Source organism: Macrotis lagotis, chromosome 7 (genome assembly GCF_037893015.1).
Source record: "Macrotis lagotis isolate mMagLag1 chromosome 7, bilby.v1.9.chrom.fasta, whole genome shotgun sequence".
In the NCBI taxonomy this organism is placed as follows: Eukaryota; Metazoa; Chordata; class Mammalia; order Peramelemorphia; family Peramelidae; genus Macrotis; species Macrotis lagotis.
Genome location: NC_133664.1, coordinates 141775743 through 141803433, shown reverse-complemented (window position 1 = coordinate 141803433; position 27691 = coordinate 141775743). Strand labels below are relative to the sequence as shown.

The 27691-nt window shown below is 33.4% G+C and overlaps 1 protein-coding gene across 8 annotated transcripts in view; it reads left to right on the top strand.

The window, feature by feature from the left end:
- The window catches only part of FOXP2 (forkhead box P2), a 721187-nt gene that overhangs the window by 256944 nt on the left and 436552 nt on the right, over window positions 1-27691 (top strand). For all 8 annotated transcript variants that reach the window (XM_074193868.1, XM_074193870.1, XM_074193871.1 and 5 more), the window contains one exon: window positions 21495-21585. The gene's annotated coding sequence lies outside the window, so the exon portion shown is untranslated. The remainder of the gene's footprint in view (window positions 1-21494; window positions 21586-27691) is intronic.

Here is a 27691-nt window from a genome sequence, read left to right as displayed (position 1 = left end):
ATTGATTATTACAAGTTGGGGCTATGGGATATAAGCTGTGGGATAATAGTATATGACCCCTGCCATTCTGACATGATCAACTCTAAGCTGTAAGCCATTTGAAATTAGGTATATTTTCTTAGGTAAACTTTTTTATTTCACTCAATACTTATGCAGTCCTATGCAAACAACAGGTGCATCGCAAAACTTTGTTAAACTTAGTAAAATCAGACAACCATTGTGTTCAGACAACAACAGGTTTTCAGTGATTTTTAATACAACAAATAGATAGTTACCCTTCACCTAAGGGGCTTTCAAGCAAATGAATAATAGGATTATGTATTTGTAACTAGAAGGGACGTGAGAGATATTCAATTACAATCAATTTACATTTGAGGAAAAACACAAATCTATCATTAATCTCCCTGGAGGTGGATAGCATTTTTCACCATAAGTCCCTCAAGACTGTCTTAGATCATTGCACTGATCAAAACAGATGCCATTCATAACTGATCTTCATATAATATTGATGTTATTCTGTACAGTGTTCTTCTGGTTCTATTCACTTTACTTGGATGAGTTCATATAAGTTTTCCCAGGTTTTTTCTAAGCCATCCTGCTTCTTATCTTTTCTAACATCATCATCATCATCTTCTTCATCATCATCATCATCATCATCATCATTCCATCACAATGGAATAACAAATAATAAATAATAACAATATTCTATCACAATGTATTGCCATATCTTGTTCAGTCATTCCTCAATTGAAGGCATCCCCTCAATTTCCAATTTTTGTCATTACAAAAAAGACATTTTTTTCACTTTTTTAAATTTCTTGCTTTGTTTTTCTTTTTTGAAACAAGGCTAATATGGTTTGCAAGATTTCACAGGTATAATTCCTTACCTTCTCAATGGGTGGGAGAGGAGTGGGAGGGAGGTAGAGAAATCAGAACTCAAAAATTAAAAATGAACTTTTAAAAATCAAATTAGGTAATATTTTGACTACTTTAAAAATACTTATCTTTTTAATTCCTGCCTTTGCTTTAAATTTTGTTAATTTTTCATTTTATTGTTTGTTAATAAAGTGTTAATTTGATGATTTTCTGTAATTGAAAAGGCATACCCAATTCATCAACCTGCTCTTTTCCTTTTTTATTGTTTAATTCTTTTAAAGATATAAAATTTTAAATGCTACTTTGTTTACATCCCCAAAAGTTTTATATGTTTGTCTCATTGTCATTATCTATAGCAACAATAGCCATTCCTATGATGTATTCTTTTATCCATCTATTCTTTAGGATTAAGTTTTTGAATTTCTGATTAATTTTAGTCATTTCTTCATTGGCCCTTAAATGAATATATTTTCATTGCATTGTGGTCTGTAAAATAAAAATTTAATATTTCTGCATTTATTTGTAGCATATTTTTATTCTTTAATTGTATAGTTAAATTTTATAGCGGTGCATGAATTGTTTAGCATATGTATACTCCTGTCTATTCCCTTTCACTAATCTATAGAGACCTGTGATATGTAACTTTTCTAAAATTCTATTTAGTTTCTTCATTTTTTCTAGGTCAGAGAGATGGTTTTTGAGTTTCTCCATTATTATCCTGTCTGTTGGTCCATGTAATGTAGTTTTCCTTTTCTTTAAGTATTATGCTATACCATTTGGTACATCTGAGGTTAATGGTGATATTAGTTCATTGTAATTTTTGAGAAAAGTTTAGTTTCTTTGTCTTTGTGAATTAAATCCATCTTTGTCTCTGCTTTTTCTGAAATAATGATTGATAGCCATGTCAAGCATATAATATATTTTGTTGCCTTAATTTCATTCTATTTTTTTTTCTGTTTTAAGTGTGATGTTCTTAAATTCTATGTTTTAATCTAGCCTGCTATAGTCTTCTGTTTTAAGAATGAGTTCCCAATTTTGAGGGTTATTTGTCTATTTCCCTCCATTCTGTTCTCTTATGCTTATTTTTTCTTTCTCTCTCTCCTCTCTCCTCTTTACTTTTCTCTCCTACCCCTGCTTTTTATAAAAAAAAAAGATAGTGATGAGAGACTAGTGAACTTAGCAGCAATGAGCTAGGTTTGATTTAATCAGCTTCTGCTCTCTTGCTCTTCTTTCCTTTACCTGGAGCTTGGTAAAAGACTTATCCTTTTATTTTTTTTTCAGCTTCTTTTTAAAATTCACTCTCTTTAGAGTTTGTTGTGCTTAGTGCTAACCTATTCTCTCTCTTTTCCCCCTGCCTTTCCCTTCTTTCATTTCTCACTTATTTCTCTATTAAGTTAAATGTATTTCTGAACTCAACTGTGCATGTATATTCTTCCCACCTTTTAACATTTCAGATGAAAGTGAGATTTAAGTGTTACCCACTTTTTTCATTTCTTCTTTCCCTCTTGAATAGATTTCCCTTTATGTGCCCCAACTATATGAGAGAGTTCCCCCATTTTCTCCCTATCCTAAGTGTATTTTTCTTCCCTTTCCATTCTTCTTTTAAAAAGAATCACTCCCTGGTCATGTTTCTAAAGAGATTTCCCCCATTCAGTCCTATTGATGATAGAGTTCTGAGAGAATACACATATGTTCTCCTTATATAAGAATGTAAATAATTTCTTTTTTTGTCTCCTATATTTTCCTGCTTATATTTACCTCTTTATGTTGCTCTTGATCCCCATGTTCACACTTGAAAATTTCCATATTGTTAAAGAACTCCTCTATTTCATGGCAAATCTATTTCCTGTCCTATATAATTATGCTCATTTTTATCAATGTAAGTTATTCTTGGTTTTATTCTTGATCCTTTGACTTCTAGAACATTGCATTCTGATATCTCTGCTCTCTTATAATGGTGACCATGATATTTCATATAATGACTTGACTGTGACTTTTCAGTAATTAAATTTTTGGCTTCTTGCATTATTTTAAAAATTTGACCTGAACATGTTGAATTTTGACTATAGTGTTTCTAGAATTTTCCAATTGGGCTTTCTCTAAGGAGGTTATCTGTAAATTCTTTATTTTAACTTTACACTAGTGGTGCTAAGAAATCTGAATAGTTTTATTTTCTTGAAATATAATGATATTGAAATGTTGTCTCTTTTTTTCTGATCTGGACTTTGAAGTAATCCTGGCCTTCTGAAATTGTTTTTCATTATTATTGTTTTCAGGTCAGTTATAGTTGTTATGAAGCATCTTATTTTTTCTGGTTTTCAGTCATTTTACTTCTGAATGTTTTTAATTGCCTCCTAAAGTCATTAGCATCTCTTTGGTCCATTTTAATTTTCAGGTAGTTTGTTTCTTGGGTAAATTTTTTGTATCTCCTGTTCCAAGCTGTTAAATCTCTCTTCTTTAGCTCCCATTTTCTTCCCTCTACCATTCTGTTTTGATTTTTTAAATCATTTTAGTTTTTTTTTAAAGAAAATCTTGATTCATTCTTGTTAGGAATTCTAGTTGAACTTATGAAGTTTTTCTTACAAATATTTTGGAGTCATTTTCTTTTTCTTCATTTGTGTATTGAATATCTTCAATTGGTAAGATCCTCATTTTGTTTGCTCATTCTTCCAGCCAATCTCTCTACTAAAGTCTGTGGCAGGAATGTGCTCTTCTAGCTTCTGGAGAGAATGTCTAGACTAACCTTATTATGGGGGGGAGGTTATAATGCTAGTACTCTTTTAGCTCAATTAAATTTTGGGAAGAAATGAGGTACTTGTGATTCATTAACTAGTTAACAAAGTAGGGTTTACTTTCCCCTAAGACACCAGGAATATGTAATAAGAATATAGTTGTGTTAGCTTCTCTGAACATGATTCCCTTCATCTTCATTTGTGAGTTCATCTGTTTATCAGGGAAAAATATGGTGAAGAATATAATAGCTTTATTGGTCTTCAGAAATTTACCACATCTAGGTTACATATGGTTGGTATTTGTTTGATGTTCAATCATTAGGAAACTCAGGGAAGGTGATTCAAGTTATGTCCTGAGAATAGCTTTGTCTTCTTTTTTTTTTTAGTAAAGCATTCTTGTGTTATGGATGGGAGAAAAGAAGCTGCATCAAGAAAATGCTGATTTATCTCATCTTGTGTAGTCTTGTATCTTCTATAACTTTCTTGTTGTTATCAAGTGTTACATATTATTCCATGATTTCAGGGCAGGTTAAACTAGGAACCTGTCAACCAAAATGTTCTGTCTGATCCAGGGCAATACCCAGGCTGGTATGAGCTTGCTTTGTGTTTTACATTCATCTGAGGAGACCCTAAGGACTTGCCCATATGTATGCTCCTGCAGGACTTGGTCACTATTAGCTAGTTAGAATGCTCTGCTGATTCAGAGTGACAGGACTACAGAACCCTCTTTAATCTGGGATTCTTGCATCATTTTTTTCTGGTATGGGTTTCAGAGTGGACTGAGGGCTAGAACTGAGATCCCATACCTCCCCTCTACAGAGTCATCCAGTTACCGTTTGCTTATGAACTTGCTCTATATGCAGTATGTATTCTGTGATCAACACTACTTCACCTCTAGATATCAATTCCTTCTTCAGTCGGCATTGGATCTGAGTAATGAGTCAGTTGAATAGTGTTCCTACACTGTGGTTATAGTTGAGGTCTCGCTGTATGAGTCTGGGGCCTCTTGTTTATTTGTTGAAAAGCCCTAGTATTCTTTAAGTTCTTGTTCCTTGAATTCTCCAGGTGCCCGGTAATTGAATGGACCTCATTCCAAATGTCCACAGACTTCTCCATCTGTCTCTGTGCTCCTCGAGTTATGGAAAAAAAACAGTTTTTTTTTTCAATTTCCCAATCAGAATTTGGTCTGATGCATTTTTCTAGACTTTACAATAATCTAAATGGAGAATTATTAGTTTTTTAAATTTTTGTTTTATAAATTTTTACCTTCTGATAAACCATTGCTCTGAACTGAGTCCATTTTCACCTTTTTATATTACTTTTCTAAACCCTCAACCCTTAAACTCTCATTTTTTTTCCATTGCCTAAGGAAAATACTTCCTTTTTTTTAAAATTCCCTTTAAAATACCAATGCAATCTTTTGAAAAACTTGTCAGATAAAAAGCTCTAAAACAGTAATGCATTCAGCTACTGTTACAACAAAAATTATAAATACTGAAGCATCATCTTCTTTTCAGAGATTGTCTCCTATAAAGACAAGGGACTGGTGAAAGTTTCTTTTACAAGGTTTTTCATATTAGTTTGCTTAATCAAATCAGAAAAGTATTATAATTATAGGCCATCTGCTAAAGCATAGAAATAACCTATTAAATGAATCCAGGTACTACAGTGGTATTTGTTGAAGGAGGATTGTATCTGTGTATTGGGAGAGCAACAGAAAACTCCCTTCTGAACTAAATCTAGCCAAATTTAACATGTTTCAGCTTAGAATTCATAGTCATATAGTAAGAACGTCTGTGACTTAAAAGTAGCCTCTAGAGTTTCCATGAAAACTGTTCATACTAGCCTTTTTCTTTCACAAAGCAGTCATCTCTGTCAGCATAGAGTGTCAGGAAACATAGAATAGCATGGAAGAACAGTCACATTCTTTTTGTTAGTTCAGGCAGTCCTGGAGCTGGGGGCTTCTGATGTCTCCAGGCTGTTTTCTCTACTATATGTGTTTCTGCTATTGTCACTGTGCACTCTGATGATTGTGTGATACTTCTCACATGCTGAAATGAGGAAAATCAATTTTAGAGTTCCAAAAGACCTATAGAAGGCAGAACTTTTAGATCAGAGGTCACTAGTTCTTGGTGCTATGGGTCCAGGACACTGTGATTATTTTTAAAGGGTGAGTTAGAAGTACCAGCCTTAGGAGTTCCCAAAGATCATTTTTACCCTCCAGAAATAATCTTTGTCATCCATCAGTTATAGAAGATCACAAAACATGAGTTTATATTAGAGAATGAAGAATAGAATTCTAGTTTTGCAGCAAACAGTAAATACGAATTTTTGAAGAAAAGTTATCACTGACCAAAGCAGCAGATAGCCAAAGGGGAAAATTATGACCCTGTCATATAAAGAAATTTTGCAGTTCATTATAGTATTGTAAAGGACAAACCTAGTTTTAGGATCTTTTAAGCAATGATAGAAACGAGACTTAAATGCCTGACTTAACTTGAGATTGATTTTCATGGGAGGAGAAAAACAAAAGCAAAACCTCTCATTCTGATGAAGTCAGGTCATTTGTTGATGCTGATCATTATTTTGTTTTCCTTTGGGTTTAAATTTTGCTTTTTGACCCCTTGAAAATTAGAATGAACTGTATTATGCTGCTTAGTCATGTAGCTGTATATAGTCACTGAGTTCAACTTAACAGTTTCATCCTTAGTAAATGGCAAATGAAGGCAAAGTGGCATATTGAATAGAACTTGGAGTTTTTAAGACTTGAGCTCATGTCTTTTTTCCTGCATATACTGGTTATGTGATCCTAGGCAAGTCACTTGGGCCCCAGTTTTTTCTTGTTTTCCTCTACTCTTCCACCTCCCTTTTTCTCCCCTCCTCCTTTGTGTACAAACACACCCCAAACCACAAGTATCTTAAAGCTCTAAATTAGAGCTATTACTGATATGAATAGATTCAGTCTATTTTTCTACTGTAAGTTTATACTCTGGTGAAATCAAAAGTCTGAATTGCCTCCCTGCCCCATCCAGTCATGGAAAATACATGAAATATAAATTATATCTTATATTGATTACAAAAAAGAACCCAGGTTAAAGACAGTGCCATCTTGATCTTATAAATGTTTAGGAAAATTCATATTTGAACAAGAAGTGAAATTTGGTCCCTCTAAATTAATCTTTTAATCTATATTTCATTACTATCACATGTCTAATTGAGTACATATTATGTACCCTATTTGTGTGTGTGTATATATATATATACATACATATATATATTATGTTAACAAGGACTACATCATTTTTTATTTTTGCATCCATAATATTCTGCATAGTAATTTGTAAATAATAGGTCCTCAATAAATGTTTGTCAAATTCTTTCTATTCTAGGAAGTCAACCGAATTCCTTTACTAATAGTACGCTTTACTGTTCTTTAGCAAGATACAAAATAGTATCTTGTCCCCCATTTAAGTTGTAAGCTACTTATGGCTACAAATCCAATATTTATTATGTACTTAATGTGTCCAAGATTCTGTGTTAGGCACTCAAGATAAAAAGACAAAAAAAATAAGTATTGTATTAACAAAATATTGAGGCAGGAAAATGCATTTTAAAAAAATCCTGGGATGATTGTGAAAGGTTTTAAGGCAATGAGGCATATGGATAGAAGACTTGCCCTGGAGTTAGGTAGTCCAGAGTTCAAATCTAAACCTCAGACACTTAACTTCTTTCCAACTCAGTTTACTTGTCTGTAAAATGAAAACAATAATAATAATAACAATAATGCCATTAATATAATGCCTGCTTTAAAGAGTTGATATGAAGTTCAAATGAGGTAATATTTGTAAAAGTGCATAACATTAAGCTAGAATATAACAGACACTTAATAAATGCTTATTCCTTTCCCTCTGCAGTGGAAGTAATGCCTTAGCTAAGCCTTGAAGGAAAATAAGATTGAAATGAATACTAGGTATAATGAGGGAGCTCATGGGAAGTAAAAGACGAAGTGCTGAATGAAAAACAACTAGCAGTCTGATCTGGCTTAAATTGATTCATTTAAATTCATCTTTATCAGATGTCTCTTTTTGTATTGGACAGTTTTGTTTTTGTTTGTTTTTTGTCTTATATTATATTAGGGTCACTGAGCTGTAGGAGCCCATCCACTATGGGCCCACACATGCAGTTCTTCATGTGAGAATGCTCTTTTCTTCTGGTTGTTCAACTGGCTACATATCTCACAATAACTCTAATCTACTTTTAGTTACAGCAGGTTTTTTTGTTACTTACTGATGGACTTCTACATAGTTGAATTCATTTTACTAATTTCATAAATAGTGAGATTACTGTAGACATAAGATTTATAATTTGGGCTGAGTACTTATAGAGTTTAGGATATCCCTAGAAATATTTCTGTACATATAAAGAAATCAAAGATGCATATTTTTATGATATGCCTTTTTCTCCTAACAGTGAAGCAGAAAATAATATTTTGAGTTAATGTGGTTGGTTGAGTGGGGTTTACAATTAATGGAGGTTATTCTGTACTATCCCTTGCCTTTATCTGAAAAGAATTTATATTGGTTTTATTCTTTGTTTTTTAAGTTCTTATTCACAAATAAATACCGGCAACATGATGCAAATGTTTAGTTTTTCATTCTTTGACAACTCCAATTTGTGATCAAAACTATTAAATAGCATCATTTAACCAATTAAATTTTTTTTTAGGTTTTGCAAGGCAATGGGGTTAAGTGGCTTGTCAGGGCCACACAGTTAGGTAATTATTAAGTATCTGAGGCTGGATTTGAACTCAGGTCCTCCTGACTCCAGGGCCAGTGCTCTATCCACTGTGCTACCTAGCCACCCCCCCAAGGGATTAATTTTAAATAGAAAGGTGTAAAGTCCTCTCTACTTATTTTTGTCAGAATATAACATTTTCTGTAACCAGTATCCCTAATATTCTTGTAATATCCCTTCTGAATTAAGTCTAATTGCATATTGTAAGTTTATACTTTAGGTGTACTTTTTTTTTGGTTTCTTTTTGTTTTAGTTCAGACCCAAACTATGGAGTGTAAGGAACTATGGAGTTTGGAAACTCTCCTCAGAAACAGCTTCTTCATATCTTGTCTTAGAATGCTGCTGGTTTACACTGAGCTTACATCATGGCCACATAAATTATGTTAATCAAAAGCAAAAATGGAACTCATTTGCTTCACTTGTAGATTCCTGCTCAGGCAGCTAGCTGGCACAGTGAATAGAGCACTGCCTTTGGAGTCAAGAGGACAGGAGTTTGAATCCAACCTCAGACACTTCGTGTCCTGTATTTGTCCTTCATTCTCAAAGAAGACCATGACATCAGGGAGACAATGCCATGACAAGCACATGAATTGGATCTGAGTGAGGAGATGCTGTGCTAAGTCTCTGGAGGAGAAAGTGAGACTGGTAACTAAGTACAGGAAACCCTCACTCAGAATTCAGTTTATGTGTTTATCATGGCATCACCTCCCTGATATTGGTCTTCTTAGAAAATGAAGGACAAAAAAAAAAAAAAAGAAAATGAAGGACAAACAGAATCCTGCCCTCTATGAAATACCATGCAGTTTCTAATAAATACTTAATTCATAGACATAGAACTAAAGTAAGTTTTTGCCCTTTTCTTCTTAAAAAAGTAATTATTACTCCTAAAAGTAGATCATGAGGCTAATTTTCTTATATTATATATTACATAAATAAATAAATAACATGCCATTTATGTGATCTCTTATAGATCCAAATGGGAATAAGAGTTTTTTACTTATTTTAAAAAGAATTCTCCAGGAAAAATTATATCTAACAGCAAACAAAAATAGTTTGCTTGGTAAAAAAATGGTAGTGTTAGTGATTCAGTGTTCAAAATACTTTAACTTTAATGGAAAATTAATCCTGAGTAGTAAGAAAGCAAAGAACCTGCTTTTCTTCCCTGACCCTTCTCTTAGGCTGCTATGTTAAGTGAGTATCTAGTGACTGAAAGTAACTGACAAGTGATAAACTCTATTAGAATAGGTTTTGTAAAAGGGATTGATAGCTATGTAATTTTGTGATTAACTTCAAACCTCCAACCATTAACCTGAAGTGCTCCTGGCTGTTCAGTTTGTTACTGTTGTAAAGACTATTTGGGAAAGTTTTTTTTTTTTTTTTAGTTACCATGGTTCCTTGTACATTTTTGATAGAAATATTTGAGCCACAGGATCATGTCATAGACATAAGAACAAATAGCACTGAACTGGAAGTTGAGAAACATAAGTTGTAGTCCCATTTTCCCACTAACTCTGTGCCTCAATATTATGGCTTTACCCAGAGGAATGGGGAGGGGGTTAGAAAAATGCCCTCTACCATCACATCCATCTCTAATATTCTGTGATTATCAAATTCATTATTAAATATAGTGCAGTATTTCATTAATGATTTCTGAACTTTTAGGTCCATTTTCTTACTTTGCATATTATAATGGGTACAGTTTCTAACTTTTTAACTTAAAAGGTAAAGTACTTAGTACTCATAATTTCATCTAAGGTTAGTTGCATTGAGGAATCTCATGAGTAACTGTTGAATGAAAAGGGGTAGGAATATGGAGTATTAAATCATTTAGCATATATGCCATATGACATTGGATATGTTTCAATTCATGTAAGTGGTTGAACTGTAAATATCTTTTTATGGAACTTATGATAAAATATATTCTCTTTGTAACTATAACCTCCCAAATCAAGTAAAATAATGTAATGATTTTTTAATATGAATAAGTCCTCCCACTTGTTGACCTTCTAATTTGCTTTTATTTGATGTTATGTACTGCTTAAAATATTAGCCACATTTATGATAAAAAAGCGAATGAAAAGATGTCATAATGGGGGATTTTGTATAAAGTTTACTGAAAGTGGCATTCAAAAGAAATTATATCATAATGGTTTTAAAGCATTGGGAACTTTATAGCAATTGTCAGCTTAAGCTTATACATTGCTTAAAATATTAGCCACATTTATGATAAAAATATATTGAAAAGATGTCACAATAGGCTATTTTGTATAAAGTTTGCTGAAGATGGCATTCAAAAGAAATTATATCATAATGATTTTAATGCATTAGGAACTTTATAGCACTTGTCATCCTAGAGCTCTAAAATGAATTCACCAAGGGAACAAAACAAATATCTTCCCAGAAATTTAAAAGAAAACCTATCAAAGAATAGAATGATGCCCTACTATCTACTCTCAGTAGTAAATGGGTAAACAAAACGAGTGGGCTATATAATAGGGATTAAAATTTTTATTCCCATGAAAGAAAAGATGCTATTATGAAATCATCTGGAATATTTAGAATTTTGGAGTCTTTATTCATTTTGGAGGAGTAAGGAAGTAGTGCCATGATTTTATCACATTCTATGACAGTAGATAAAGGAGCAGATCTTTTACCTAAGTGATTCTCTGGAACATTTCTCAGAACTGAAAACTCTTAAGGAAACTAAGTGTACTGCTACTTTTTATTTTGTTTGTTTTTAGTCATGTCTGAGTCTTCAGGACTCCTTTTCTTAGTAAAGGTATTGGAGTGTCATTTCTCCAGTTCATTCTGCAGATAAGGAAACTGAGGCAAACTGAGAGTTAAGGGACTTACTCAGGGTCACACGGTCAGTAATTGACTGAGGCCAGATTTGAACTTTTTGGTCTATCCCAGCAGCTCTATAAGGCTATAATTAATTTTATTCTCTTCCTCTTTTGTTTGTGTCCTTTATTTTTTTCACCCATCCATCCATCCATTCATTCATTTGTTTGTCTAATGTAATCTCCCTATATCCTTCAGACTGGAAACCCAGTGGACACAGTGGACACTGATTTGCAGGGATATTTGACCTTCTCTGTGGCTGATGTTTCCCCCTTTAGGCAAGTCCATGGCCCTCTGCACTTAGACGTTGTCACCTGAATGACTTAGCACACTTGCAACACAGAATTTCAGGTTTTATTTGATCAGTCTACTAACCTCAATATTCCTTGTAGCTGTCCTCCTATAACTTTTTTTCTTTCACTTAAAAGTAGATTATAGTAAATATACTTGAGAATAGCTTCCTCAGGGCATAATAAATAATATAAATTATTTTTTTAAAAACTACCTTGATCCCTTTATATCTCACTACTATACTTATTTTTTTTTAAAAAAATGATCCTTTGTTCTCCAGAAGCAATCAGCAAAATGATTGATAACTTGTAAATTGATTTGGAATACAAAGAAATCTTTCCCCATTGTCAAAATTGCTAGTTTAGAGAACATGTCAATTTGTATGTATGTTAAGGAATTTATGTATAGATTTGGAATGGTGAAGAGACAGAAGGAGACAGAGACAGAGACAGACCTGGAGGTGGCAGATATTTGAAGGGATATATAGTAGTCCAATATAAAAAGACTTTCAAAAGTATAGGTAGAAAATAGATGGAGGAAGAAGCCAAGAGGAAGAAATACGTAAAAATAAATAACGTGAAGAATGATACTTGAAATGAAATCATTGATACTTCCTTTTAATGACTCCTGACATGTATTCATGTATCATAGAAGAAAAGCTTTCACTTTTCTCATCTGACATGTCCCCCAAGGCTCTTTTGGATCTTCTTTTTTTCTAGAGGTATCAGCTGGGACAAGATGTGACTGAATCAGATCAAAATGCAATTGGAAAATGTTTAACAAAATAAATAAAAATACAACACAATATAGATAATGTTAATTTGTGTTTTTTTTTTTTAGGTTTATAGGCAGCCTTCAGGGATTCCATTTATTTGTTATTTGACAGGCTGCTCTATATTATTGCTTGATGATTTCATCATCTCCCATGGATTCATTTTTCATTTCTTTGCAAATGATTCTCAGATATTTTTATCTACCTCTACTCTCACTCATGAACTCTAGTCTCACACCACCAATTACCCACTGTACCTCCCATATTGGATATTCCAAATGATATTTTCCCCCAAATCCTTCTCTCTTTTGAACTTTCCTGTTGGGTATCATATTTTTCCAGTCATCCAGATTACAATCTTAATATCATCATCCATTATTTTCCATATCCAATCACTTTCCAGAATTTCTTGGTTGTACCTTTATAACACCAACATACCCTTTTTCTCCTCTGAAGTTCCCACAACTCCAACCCTCCAATTACTGACCTTCCTATATTCTTTTAAGTCCCAACTCAAATCCCACCTTGAACAGGAACCCTTCACCAATTCTTTTCAGTTTTATTTCTTTCCTTTTGTTATAATTATTTCCTATTATCCTGTGTGTAACTCTCTTTGAATATATTTGTTTGCATGTTGTCTCCATTATTGATAAGCTCCTTGAGGGCTTCTTGACTCTTTCAGATCCCATTGGAGGTTTTCTTGGCAAAGATACTGAAGTAATTTTGCCATATCCTTCTCCATCTCATTTTATAGCTAAAAAAACTGAGGCAAACAGGGTTAAGTGGTTTGCACAGGGTCATACTGCTAGTAAGTGTTTGAGCCTAAATTTGATCTTGGAGCTTCCTGACTCAGGACCCTACATACTATCCACTGTGATACTTAGGTGCCCTATTTGAGGGTGGAGACTGTCTGATCTCTTTTTATGTCCCCATGCTTTAGGGTATTAAAACAACGAAGTGACTAATTTTCATGCTTCAGGTCTCTCACCCCCACTCCATCTATTCTTTACTTAACTGTCAAATTGATCTATCTTCCTTAACCACAAGTCCGACCATTTCAACCCTCCTCTCCCTTCCCCCAATTCAATAAACTGTATCAGATTTGAATTACCTCTAGAATCCAATAGAAATATTCACTAATTTTGATATTCTTTCATAATTTGGAGCCTGCCTTCCTTTCCAGTATTCATAAAACTTATTCTACTGTCCCCAATCCCTTCCTTCTACCCTACCATCCAGTAACTCTGGTCTCCTTGCTAAGATAATTCTGTTTTACACAATATAATCTACCTCTCAACTCTTGGCATTTTCACTGGCAGTACCTCATGCCTAGAACTCCTTTCCCTCCTTATCTCCATCTCCTTGCTTCTCTGTCTTCTTTCAGATCCCTGCTAAAGTCCCATTGTCGTTTTTCCTGATTCGCCTTAATGGTTATTCTTTTGATTTGTTGTTTTTCTAACTTATCTTGTTTATATCTTATTTATATATAATTGTTTCTGTATTGTTTCCATCCCCCCCCATCTCCCATGCCCATTATTAGACTGTGAATTCCTTGAGGAAAGACTGATTTTTGTCTTCTTTGTTTCCCCCAAGTCTTTACCTTGGTTCCAGAGTTAAAGTTACTCAAGCAGATTATTTATTCATTCAAAACAAAGGCATTAAATTAAATGGCAAGAAAATTCTTAATAGAACATTCTTCCCAAAGATCTGCAACTCCACTCATTAGAGGCATATATGTGGAGAAACACATGGTCAGATGGAGGAAAGGGGCAGTTGAAATCTTTCTTATCATAAAGAATAGCCAGTCTTTTTTAATGTTATTCTATTTTTTCAGTTATTTGTAAGATAGATTTCAACATTCATCTTTCTGTAAACTTTTGAGTTCCATATTTTTTTACCTCCCTGCCTTTCCACTCTTCTCTCCATGACACTGAATAATGATATAGGTTATAAATTCACAATCATGTTTAGCATAATTTGATATTAGTCTTGTTAATATTGTATTGTTCATATTGTCCTCCTGTCATAGTGACTGCTATGTACATATTTCTGTTGCTGTATGATGCCTCTGAGGCAGTTGTACTTAAATTCAAATCTGATCTCAGACATTTACTAGCTGGGTGACCTTAGGCAAGTCACTTAACCTCAAAAAACCCAAGTGCCCCCAGGCTAAGATTAAATATTTTCTTTTGAAATCCCTCTGTCAATGATTAAAACCCTTGGTGATATGTGATAACAGGTTAATGCCTCTTCTCATCCTAGATTTAGCATGCAAATGAATTTAAACCTTGCCAAAAATAAATTAAAGGACATAATGCCATCATTCTCCATCTATCTGACCTCTCATTTCTGTCTTGCTCTGAAAATCTATGAAGCAGCAAAGCTTGACTGCTTTTGCACTGTATTTTGGCCTCCAAAAAACCTCAGCCTTTCCACATTTGTAAATATACCCTGCATTTCTACATTTCTGATTATGAAGGACATCATGGACTATAGAATAACTGTAAATATGTATGTTGTCAAACTTGAAATAAGAAAAATAATGGCAGTGCTAGCAGGAATATAAAACCCTGATGTTGAGTGATATTTTGTTCAATAAGTTATTTTTAAAATACCTGTAATGTACAGGTATTTGTGAAGGTAATTCATTTAAATTTTTGTAGGTACCGAGTTAGGGTAATGGGAGTGGCACTTCAGTATTAGGGAGGCAGAGCTGAGAATGATGGTGGGAAGTTGGAGATCACTGTCCATGACAATGAGCGTAATATTGAACCCTTGTGATCTTTACCGTGAAGGTAGTAATATTTGACTTGCTTTCCTCATAATATAGCTGTGATAATTAAAGGAATAAATACTTCAGAGGCTATTAAAAGGTCACACCATGATAATTTTGGAAGGTATCAAATATTAGTGATACATAGAACTTCCAGACTTCAGGTATTATTAATGCAGAGTAAATAGCCCACCCCATTTTCTTTATTTTTTTCCTAAGCCAGTTATCTAATCTATGAAATTATAAATTTTTCCCCCTAAAAAGAAATTCCTGCTCCTAAGTAGGTGCAAAATTTAGGTAAAACCTAGTTTCTGTCCTCAAGGATTTTGGAGACCAGAAATAAATAAGATCCCAATGGATATGCCTATCACATATAAACTATAATAAACATACTGCCAAAATTAGATAATGCTAATTAGTTAACCTTTTATTAATGTTAGTTAGGAGTGTTGACTGGCATTGAAAAGGGGAACAACTAAACAAATAAATTTTTCTTCTATACAATTGGACAAAGAAAGAAACGCACTAACTAAAATGTTGAGATTATGAAAATTATTTCATATTTACATACATGTTATTCAGTGTTATATCCTACTGTTGTAGGACTCTTATTGCTTTCCTTGCAATCAATGCATATGTCTCTTCGTCTTTTTTTCCTTTGTTCTTACTCCATCTCTGGTCAAACAGAAAACAATAAAAACTATGTATTTTTTAGAGGGAATTCTTTTTTTATTGACTTTTTTACTGTATTATTGAGCTCCCACTGAGCACAGGCCTCTGTAGTAGGCATTATAGTGAACTCCAGCCTGTATTTTAACCCTGATTGGTTTCAGCCTACTACCTATAGATTTAAAATATTCGACCCTTGGGTCAACAGACAGAATCAGACATTGTTTTATTGTCTGAAGTACTCTTTCAAGTCTTAAAAATCTTTCTCCCTCTAGTCACTTCTCCCTGCCCCCCTCCAGAGGCCAGACCATTGCATGAATTTCTATCTCCAACCAATTTGAAGTTCATAAGTATTTAGATGGCCAGCATATATGATTTTTAGAAAATTGATTATTCAGTTTGCTCATTGTGGTTGCATACATTTACTTGCTTTATTTTATATGTTAACCTAATGGCTATAATTGGCATAATTATTTTAATGGAATAATTCTAATTGGCATGAAAGTATTTTTTTAATCAGAGATATTCTCTGAAAAGAGAGATGGCCACTTGATAAGCTTTCTTCTGCCTTCAGAAATTATCAAAGTTGGTTTATATATACTAATTTTATAATTAAAAATGGTAAGAAATGTTGAAATATGGTCAAAGGTAGGTAAAAGTATTACAGTTTGCATAACATGATGACAATATAGGATGGAAATTTAACTTTTGGTTTATACTGACCTATTTTTACTTCTACCAGACTCTCTAGTTTTGACTACTTTCACCCCAAAATTTATATTTATCAGCCTCCCAGCAAAAACTAGCAAGAACCAAGAACTTTCAAACCTTAAACTAATCTTATCTTGAGATCCCTGACTCTATAGAAGGATATTTTAAAATTACTTTAAAAGTAAATTAGTTTAATATCTTTTTTTATATCTTTTAAATTTTCCTCTATATTCTCCTCTCCTGAAAGCTATGCCTTATAACAATTTTTTTTCCTTTTAAAAAGAGGAAGAAGAGGAAAATATATTATTGATAAATGTATTTTTTAAAATTTGACTTTATATGTTATGTTGCACATTGAAATTTCTCCTCAAACCTTTACTTCTGCAAAGGAGTTTATTTGTTCTGAGCTTGGAGGAAGAGGGGAAGATGTCTTCTCAACTCTTTGTAATTTTACAACATGCTTTTCCACTTGTTTGTTGCTGTTTTTTCCATTTACATTGTTGTTATTGTATATATATATATATATATTTTTTATTTTTTTTGTTGTTGGCTCTGCTCACCTCACTTTTCATCAGTGCATGTAATTCCTATGCTTCTCTAAAATCATTATATTGTTTCTTAATATTCAGTTATAATCATGAACCATAATTTCTTTAGTTTTTTCCCAATAGAGAGGCATATATATATATATATATATATATATTCAATTTTTTACTAATATAACAGATAGTATTTGACGTATGTGACATAGGAATTGTCTTTTTATCAGCTATTTCTTGGGGTATGTTCCGAACAGGAATTTTAGGGTCAGAATGTATGGACATTTGTATATTCTTAATTTGATAATTCCAAGTTGCTTTCCAGAATGGTTATACTAATTTGTAGCTTCTCTTAGCAATGTTTTTCCACAACGTCTTCAACATTTACTACTCTTATCTTTTTTTCATAGACCGACATTTTAACTCTCATTTGTTCTTGATTTCCTGGGATAGCATTTAATCAGGTGTGTCTTAATGAGTGTTTATTGCATGAGCAGTATTTTTTCTAATCACATTTTCCTTTAAAAAAATCGAAAGGTCATTTTTAAAAGATGACTTTTAAAAATTTATTTTTGCTGTTTCCTTACATAGACACTTTGCCAGTGTTTCTCAAAAATCACATTCCTTATATAATCCCACAAAGCAGCTGGTGTCTTTTCTCCTAGCATGTGTGCAAACACACACACACACACACACACACACACACACACAAACATGCTTATATATCAACACAGAAAGGAAAAGAGCATACTGCACATCTTAGCTTTGTACCTTTCTCCTTTAGCTTACCTGCCAGCTCTCTTTAACTACATTCCAAATTCTGTGGGTCAGCTGTGCAAATTGCTTTATTTATTCACTTAATTCCAATTTTGTACCTTGTGCCCCTGAACATGCTAACAAAATATAAAATGTCCAATTAAAAATTGGAAATGCTTTCTTTTTTTTTTTAGGTTTTTGCAAGGCAATGGGGTTCAGTGGCTTGCCCAAGGTCACACAGCTAGGTAAATAGTAAGTGTCTGAGGCCAGATTTGAACTCAGGTTCTCCTGTCTAGGGCCAGTGCTTTATCCATTGTACCACCTAGCCACCCCTGGAAATACTTTCTAAAAGAAACCAAGGACAGATGCATTGTCTGTGTCTGTGTCTGTGTCTGTTTCTGTGTGTGTGTGTGTGTGTGTGTGTGTGTGTGTGTGTGTGTGCGTGTGTGTGCGTGTGTGTGCGTGTTTGTAGTTTTTCTGAAAAGATAGGTTTAAGACAATACCAGCCATATGGATTTATTTGCTTTCAAGGTTTGTAGATATTTGAATCTGTTTCCAACTTTCTAATCTTCTGTCTTTTTTTAGACTGTGATTTCTAAGTTCTTGACTGTTCCTCACCAACTGCCTATTGAGCATTTTGAATTAGATGTCCTTTACACATTCCTAATGAAATATATACACGATGGAATGCATTTTCCCCATTTTCCTAACTTCTCTAATTTTTGTTTTTCTTATTTTTATTTATCTTGCAAAATATTTACCAATTATATATAAAAACATTTTAACTATCATTTTTAGCATGTTTGTGTTCCAAATTTTCTATCTCCCTCCTTCAGAAGGCAAGCAATTTGATTTTGATCTTATATTTGAGGTCATTCAAAATATATTTCCATATTAATCATATTTTAAAAGAAAACACAAACATAAACAATAAAAATAAAAATTTAAAAAGTATACTCGAATCTGCATTCATAGTTCATCTGTTCATGGATTGCATTTTTCATCCTTGGTCTTTTAGAAAATTATTTTGGATCACTGTAAATAAGTCTTTCAGAGTTGATATTCCCTACAATATTGCTGAAACTGTGACCAGTCTTTTACTGATTCTGCTCACCTCACTTTGTATGAGTTGGTATAAGACTTCCTAGGTTTTTCTGAAAGTATTCTGTTCGTTATTATAGCACAAAAGTATTCCACTGCAATCATTTAACACAACTCATTTAACCATTCCCAGATTGATAGAAAACTCCTTGATCTCTAATTCTTTGTCACTGTTATATATACATATATATATGTATATATATATATATATATATATATATATATATATATACATATACATATATGTTTAAAGGTCCTTTTCCCATTTCTTTGATTTCTTTGAGATAAAACCTGGTAGTGGTGTTGCTGACTGACTCAATGGGTATGCAGTTTCATCGTCCTTTGGGTCTCTTCTACAGAGTGGTTAATGCAGTTCATAACTCCACCAGCTTTGCATTAGAGCACTAATTTTTTTACATCCCCTCCAGCATTTGTCATTTTCTTTTTCTGTCATAGTGGCAGTCTGATGGGTGTGAGGTTGTATCTCGGAGTTTTGTTAAATTTGTATTCCTCTAATCTGTAATGATTTAGAGTATTTTTTCATGTTACTATTGATATTTCTTATGAGAACTATCCATTCTTATCCTTTGACCATTTATCAAATGAGGAATGGCTCTTATTTTTATGAATTTGACTCAGTTCCTTACATTTGAGAAATGAGGCCTTCTTAAGAGAAACTTGAACAATTGTGTCCTCTTTTTTTAATTTTCCTTCTAATTTTGGTTGCTTTTGTACAAAATCTTTTTAATTTCATGTAATCAAGATTATTTTACTTCCTGTAATTATAGCTATCATTTGTTTGAACATAGCTTTTTCCCTTTTTCTTAGATTTGATAGGTACAGTTTTCATGTCATAATGTACTTATGATAACACCTTTTTTCTTCTAAATCATTTATGTTTTATCCTATCTTCAATATATGATTTAAAATATTGATCTATGTCTAACTTTTGCCAAACTGTTTTTTACTTTTCAAACAATAGATTATTGTGGTTATTTTTGCTATATATGGTGTATCTAATCTAGTTCACTGATCTACCACCCTATTTCTGCCACGATCAGATTGTTTGATTATTATAGCTTTGTAGTAGCATTTGAAATTTGGAACTGCTAGATCACCTTTTTAAACATTTTTTCATTAATTCCTTTGTTATACTTGACCCTTTGTTCTTCAAAAGGCATATCTATTACTATTTTTTATAACTCTACAAAATAATTCTTTAGTAGTTTGGTTTGCTTGGTACTGAATAAGTAGAATTGTCACTTTTTTAAAATTTATTTTTGCAAGGCAATAGGGTTACATGATTTGCCCAAGATCACACAGCCAGGCAATTTAAGTGTCTGATGTCGAATTTGAACTCAGGTCCTCTTGACTCCAGGGCCAGCGCTCTATCCACTCTGCCACCTAGCTGCCCCTTAGAACTGTCATTTTTATATATTGACTTTGCCTTCCCATGAACAATTAATATTTCTCCAGTTAGTTAGATCTATATTTATTTGTGTGGAACATTTTTTGTAATTGTGTTCTTTTTGGTTTGTTTTGGCAGATGGACTCCCAGGTCTTTTAGACTAGAGTGTATGTAGTTATTTTAAATGTAATTTCTTTTTTTGTATCTTGCTACTGGGTTTTGTTGATAGTAAATAGAAATGCTAATGATTTACATGGGTTAATGTTATATCTTGCAACTTTGCTGAAGTTGTTAATTGCTTCCTTACTGTCTTTGACTTGGGTACTCCTAGTGCTACTGCTTCCTCTGTAACCAACTCTTAGGCCAACAACTGGTATTTTATTAATGTGGACTCTGAGTCAGCTTCCATTGCAGTCTTACAGATCTCCTTTTACAATCTCTTGACTTTGGAAGGATGACTCACTGTGGCCTTTTGTTGCTTTGTCACTCCAAAATTTGATTGGAGATTTTTTTAAAAAATTTGTTTAGAGGCCCATGTTGGGAGAGTTTGACTCCACCTTAGCTATATACCTCCTCCCTATTTTTTTCCCCAAGAATAGCAGCATCCTTGTAGTAACTCTTGAGTTATCCCATATCATCTTCATCTCATCCCTCTTACCCTACATCAGTTGCCAAATTTTAGTTCTACCTCTATAGCATCTCTTGCTTCTCACCCTTTTGTAACTTTTGAATAGTCATTGTCTTAGTTTAAGACTTTATTACCTCTTACATGGATTTTATAGAGGCTTTTATTTGGGCAGACACATATTTGATTTATTTTTATACTTCTCTTAGCATAGAGTACAATAGTCTGTGCTTTGGTATATATTATTGAATTCAGTCAATTTGTCAAGAATCATTTATTAACTCTTTCCTGGATGCTGGCCCCATACTAGCTACTGATGATAAAATGACAAAAATGTAACAAAAAGGTTAAAAAAAGAGACCCTGTTCTCAAGGATTATAAATTATTTTGAGAAACTGATCCACTGCTTTTCATAGATTAGAAGATTTAAAATTCTATCAAAGAAGGGTAAATTCCATTGTGTTTATTTGAAAACTCATAACATTGACCAATTTCCTTGTAGTAGAGTTTATAGATTTTATGTTCTAGGAACTTCATTGAACTAATTGGGAAGTAAATTACAAGTTATTTTCCAAAGTAATAAAGATTTTTCTTGTCTATTAACAGGCTCATTGTAATGTGATGCTGGACGTGAATTTACTTAATACTCCCATTCAAGGTTGAATTAGGAAGTTTTGTGCAGACCTGGAAGAAACAGGTAAATCTTTTGTTTCATTCTACTTGTCATTACTTATTTTGCCAAATTTTATTTCTGTGGAACATGGTCATTTCCATAAAAATTGGTTAGTAGGCTGCAAAGACATTCATTGTGGTAATAGGACAAATTTATTTTTATTGTTTATTGCCTTGGACTTTCTTCTCATTATGTATTTTCTTAGTTTTACTTCTTTTTCCAGTTCTTAAGCACAGCATTGAGTTTGGAGTTTCTCTGGAAAATTAGTATGGGTTAGAAATAGGGAAATATGGATATAGTAGATGTATAGGGAATGCCCATTTGAAAAAAGCACCTTAATCAATGCAGGGGCCTTCTTCTATGCAATTCATGGCCATAGGGAGTTTCCTAGAATAGTCAGAAGTAACTTACTCAAGGTTGTGCAGATCATATGTATCTGAGGCCAGATTTAAATATCAGTTTCCTTGACTTTGAGAAAATTTCTCTGTCTGCTATTCCATGGAAAATAAATAATTTTTTGAAATTGTAACATTTTCAAAGGGGTATATGTAAGAACTTGTAGTTGTATTTTAGCATATTGGATAGTCTTATGAATGGTTGCAGCATTGATTCACTTAAATTGAGTTGAGTGCGTCTGATTTTACTTAGAAATTCTAAAACATTGAGTAATATATTAATAAATCTTTATTTGAAAATTAGCTTTATAACATGTAAGCCTTTTGACATGAATATATAATTTCAAAAAATAGCAGAATAAAAATATATATTTTATTGACTGAATAAAAATATAGTTTTTTCTGTTATAGTTCAGAATATGAATATTCTTAATATAAAATGTTACAAATGAAATAAATTTTTCCTGTCTTATAGTATAATAGAAAGAATACGTAGTAAATAAAAAATTGGTCTTGAATTTTTGTCTCAAAGCCACTACTTCCTACCTAGATGTCCTTGGGGAAGTCAATATCTATGACCCTCAGTTTTATGACCTGTAATCTGGTGATGATAATATCTTTTTAATTTGTCAATATTGCATAGGGAACAGACTGAATCTTTTATTTCATTGCCATAAGAGTTACTAATTAGGAAGACTTCCTGTATCAATCTGTGGTCAATAATATCTCTGCAATTTAGAATTGTTTATAACAGTAGTGTCAAACTCAAATGAAAACCGAGATCACTAAACCATACACCTTATGGGTGTATGGTAACTTTAAACCCACACATTCAACGTTATATATATTTTTATTGTATTTTTATTTATTTTTGTTAAACATTTCCCAATTGCACCTTAATCTGGTACAGTCCACATTCAAGAGAGATTAAGATTGTATAGGAGACATGGACAGTATGTTTAAAAACCTTTAGCCTTGAACATAAAATTAGTTAAGTGTCTTATTCAGATTCATACAGTTTTTGTCCAAAGATCACTCTTGAACTCAAATGTCTCTGGTTCCAACACAGGCTTTTTATGTACTTTACATCAAACTATCAAATGACAAAATTAAATTAATTAAATGCATATTTTTTAAAGATCTTCCATATCCTACACTATGTAGAATCAGAGGATGCAAAAATCAACACTTCTGGGAGCTTTTTAAAATTTTAATCATTTAAGGTTAAAATGTACTACAACTTCTGGGACACTCCTATGTATTGCAAGGCAGGCTATGATAACAATTAAAGAAGAGACAGACTCTTTAGGAAAATTGAGGAGAGAAAGATAGAACTTTCCCTTGGGAAAAAACAGACAAGGATTTATAAACAAATGCCTTTAGAAGTAGACTTAAAAGGGGCAGCTATTTGAAGCAGTGGATGAAACACCAGCCTTGGAGTGAAGAAGACCTGAGTTCAAATCTGACCTCAGATACTTCATATATACTAACTGTATGACCTTGGGCAAGTCACTTAACCCTACTGTCTCACAAAAACTAAAAAAAAAAAAGAAATATACCTAAGACTGTCTGAGCTCCTTAGATCAGGGATTATCTAATATATTGTTGAGTACCTTCCTTTGTAACCCCTGTGGTTAGCACAGTACTGAAAAAATAGAAAATTCCTAATAAGTGCCATTAGACACTGATTGAAGGAATAGAATGATTTTAAAAAGCATAGTTGAATAGAGAGATGTTTTTAGGCAAACTGGATTGCCTGGACTGGATGCATGAATTGAGAGAGAACAGAATAAAACTGTGAAAAATTGGAGCCCATTTTGGTTGGGAATATATTACTAAGTGTTAAAGAAATAAGACTGAAAAGGTAGGTTGGAGCTAGATTGTTAAAGGATTATTAGTAAACAGCTAGAAAATGAAGTCATAATTATAGGGGGTTGCCATAGTTTTATCCATATTGTGTTGTAATAGACTTCTCACAGTCTCCACCCTCTTCCTTTTGCTTTTTTTTCTTTTGCAGAGTTACTAAATTAAGAAATCAAGGAAATACTGCAGGTCTAATTTACCAAGTTATTTGCAAAGCATTTTACGGTATTTTTTTATCTTGTCAAGTGGACATAGAGATTTGGATTTATTATTGGTAAAATGAAGTATCAGAATGGTTGAATAACAAAACTCAGTTCTCAGCAGATTAATGTCACCTTGGAATATTTCTGATAGAGAGCTTGGTACTGTGTATACAGTGTCTAATTATTTTATTATTTTTTTTTTTTTTGCTTATCAGTGAGCATTTGGGATAAAAGTTTGTGACACTTAAGAAAGAAAAATCAAAAGATACAAACCTGGGAAAGATTGTTAACAGAGAAAAAGTAGGGAATCATGATCTGAAGGCCTGAGTGCATATTAAAACTAATTCAGAAATGTGTCAGAAAATGAGTAAGGTGAAAAAAGAAGTGATTGTGATATGAGAGAGAACATTCAAAATTTCAGTATATTGAGAGGGAAGAATTTGATTTTGATGGTATTAAGAAGCAATTTCTTTTGTCCTGAGTGAGAAAGTGAAAGTGGCTGTCATGGGAGTTGAGGTGGTTGGTTAACTGAGAGTCAGGAATATTGAAAACCATTAGTTAATGTCCTTGGCTATTGTTGAGGACCAAAATGACACCACTATCTATGTTAAAGTCAAGTTATAGTGGGAGACTGTGTTCAAACCAACACAAGCTTAAGTGTGCTCTTCCATAGGTTGGGCACGTGCAGACCACATGAACATTGGAGTAGATTCTCCAAACTTGAACATCTAGCATTTCCTTTGTGCTACTTTAATTCATCTTTGTTCATGGAGGGGAGCAGCTTTGCTGATGAGCGTGTACCATGACAGGGAGTCCTGTGCCAGTGTCTACTAGGTCACACAATTCCAAAGGTCCTAAGGGAGCCCTCCCTTAAGAGTGTCCTTGTATTGTTTTCTCTGACTCCTCTATGAGTGCTTGCTTTGTGTGTGAATTCACCATAAAATAGTCTTACTGGCAAGACCATGTTTGACATTTGAACAACCTGATCAGCCCATTGGAGTTGTGCTGTCTCAAGAAGAGAGTTTGACAGTTTAGCTCAAGAAAGTACCTCATGGAGGGAGCTGCCTGGGGGTCGCCCAGGGGCCTGGTTATTCCTGGACACTAAGCCCGGGATGTGGGAGGGAGGGGGCACCAGGCCTGGGCTCCAGAGCAGGCCCAGTTGGGCTCCCTGAGGAAATATGCCCCGTATGGTGGAGTAGACTGTGTGTTGGGGGAAGGAGAGAATAAAATCCAATTTCCCAAAGCTTTGGGGTGACGTTGGGAATAGTCCTCGAACTTTGTTCAAACTCCACAGCTCTTTATCTGGATACAGCTGGCACTTTCCTTTGCAGACAGTCCAAAATTGTTCCTGATTGTTGCACTGATGGAATGAGCAAGTCCTTCAAGCTTGAACATCACTCCCATGTTGCTTTTAGGGTGTACAGTGTTTTTCTGGTTCTGCTCATCTCACTCAGCATCAGTCCATGCAAATCCCTCCAGGCTTCCCTGAAATCCCATCCCTCCTGGTTTCCAATAGAACAATAGTGTTCCATGACATACATATACCACAGTTTGCTAAGCCATTCCCCAATTGAAGGATATTTACTTGATTTCCAATTCTTTGCCATCACAAACAGGGCTGCTAAAAATATTTTTGTACAAGTGATATTTTTACCCTTTTTCATCATCTCTTCAGGGTATAGACCCAGTAGTGGTATTGTTGGGTCAAAGGGTATGTTCATTTTTGTTGCCCTTTGGGCATAGTTCCAAATTTCTCTCCAGAAAGGTTGGATGAGTTCACAGCTCCACCAACAGTGTAATAGTGTCCCAGATTTCCCACAACCCTTCCAACAAAGATCATTATCCTTTCTCATCATATTGGCCAGTCTGAGAGGTGTGAGGTGGTACCTCAGAGGAGCTTTAATTTGCATTTCTCTAATAATTAATGATTTAGAGCAATTTTTCATATGACTATGGATTGCTTTGATTTCCTCATCTGTAAATTGCCTTTGCATATATCCTTTGACCATTTGTCAATTGGGGAATGGCCATTCTTGTTTGTTAATAGCACAATTTTAAATTTCCAATTATAAAGCAATATTTCTTAATAGTAGAACATTCATGAACATGACAAATGTGATAATCCAAATTATGTATTTTCTAACTTAAAGAAACTCAAGTTAAACAATGTATAAACTTTGTAGTACACAGAAAATCAACCCATATGTAGTTATTAAAAAAATGATCATAGAGCTTTTAATACAAAAATAAAGTACCTCAGGGTCTGGTCTTAATCTGCCAGGTGATTTTCAGAATCTTCCTAAAACAGTTTAATTAGAAGTAATTCAGTTTCCTATCATGGTGCTGGTACATTGTCCAAGTTTCTAAAACCATATTAATATCATGAAAAATAATATCAGTGGATATGATTGAGAGGGAAATCAGAGAACAGGTATCAAATCATTAAGAAAAAGGAGAAATAACTTGGGAGTTTTGAAGAGTTAACTTAAAAAAATCACAGTAGATCAATCTGTTCTTCTGAAAACTTTCCTTGAATTGAAGGGATAGGCTAATGCCCTTCTCAGTCCTTTACTCAAAACCTCTGGTCATTTTTGGAACTATGAGTCCTTCAGAACCACTTCCTTACTTATTTTGACTTTGACAGTAAGACAAACCCTAGCTACCTGTGATCATCTAGGAGGACCATGTTGACTCTTAATTAATTTGTAAAATAAATCAGTCAATTAGCAAACTCTTATTGAGCACTTAATATATGGTAGATATCATGTTAGGAACTGAGGATAAATAGACAGAGGGCACTGTCACTTTTCTCAGAGAACTTATATTTTATTGGAGGAAGCAAAATATATACATAGTAGTGCAATTAGAATAAATAGAAAATCAATAGAGGTTACTAAGAGTAAAAGGACACTAACAGGAGTATTGGGATGCACTTCACAAAGAAGGTGACCATAGTCAAAAAGGGACTATTCATACCTGGTTTTTTCTTTTAATTTACTTTTTTTTTTTTTTTTTAGAATTTTCAAGGCAATGGGGTTAAGTGGCTTGCCCAAGGCCACACAGCTAGGTAATTATTAAGTGTCTGAGGTCGGATTTGAACCCAAGTACTCCTGACTCCAAGGCCGGTGCTCTATCCACTGAGCTGCCTAGCCACCCCAAAAGGGAGCTGTGGTTTTTTTTTTTAGATTAGGATATATATATATATATAGATAGATAGATAGATAGATAGATAGATAGATAGATAGATAGATAGATATACACACACACACATATATAATTTTTCTTTTTATTGAACATTTTCAACTTTTCAAGTTTCTTTAGTATATATTGCAACTTTTGAGCTAGGTAAGGGCATGTTTTTATCTTCTTCATATGATTAAGGCACATTGGTACAGATGACACATTTGAAATTATGTGCCAAAAGTTGTTCAATCTGTATGGTTTTTGACTGATCAAAACCACTGCCAGTCCCATACTCCAAAGAGGTGAACAAGGAGAAAGATCCTTTATGTAGAAAAACTTTGTAGCCTCTGTTTTTTGTAGTAAAAAAAAAAGACCTTGAAACTAGGGTGAGGTCATCAATTGGGGAATGATTGAACAAATTATAATATATAAAAAATATAATGAAACATTGTGGTGCTGTACAAAATTAAAATAGTTTTAGAGAAA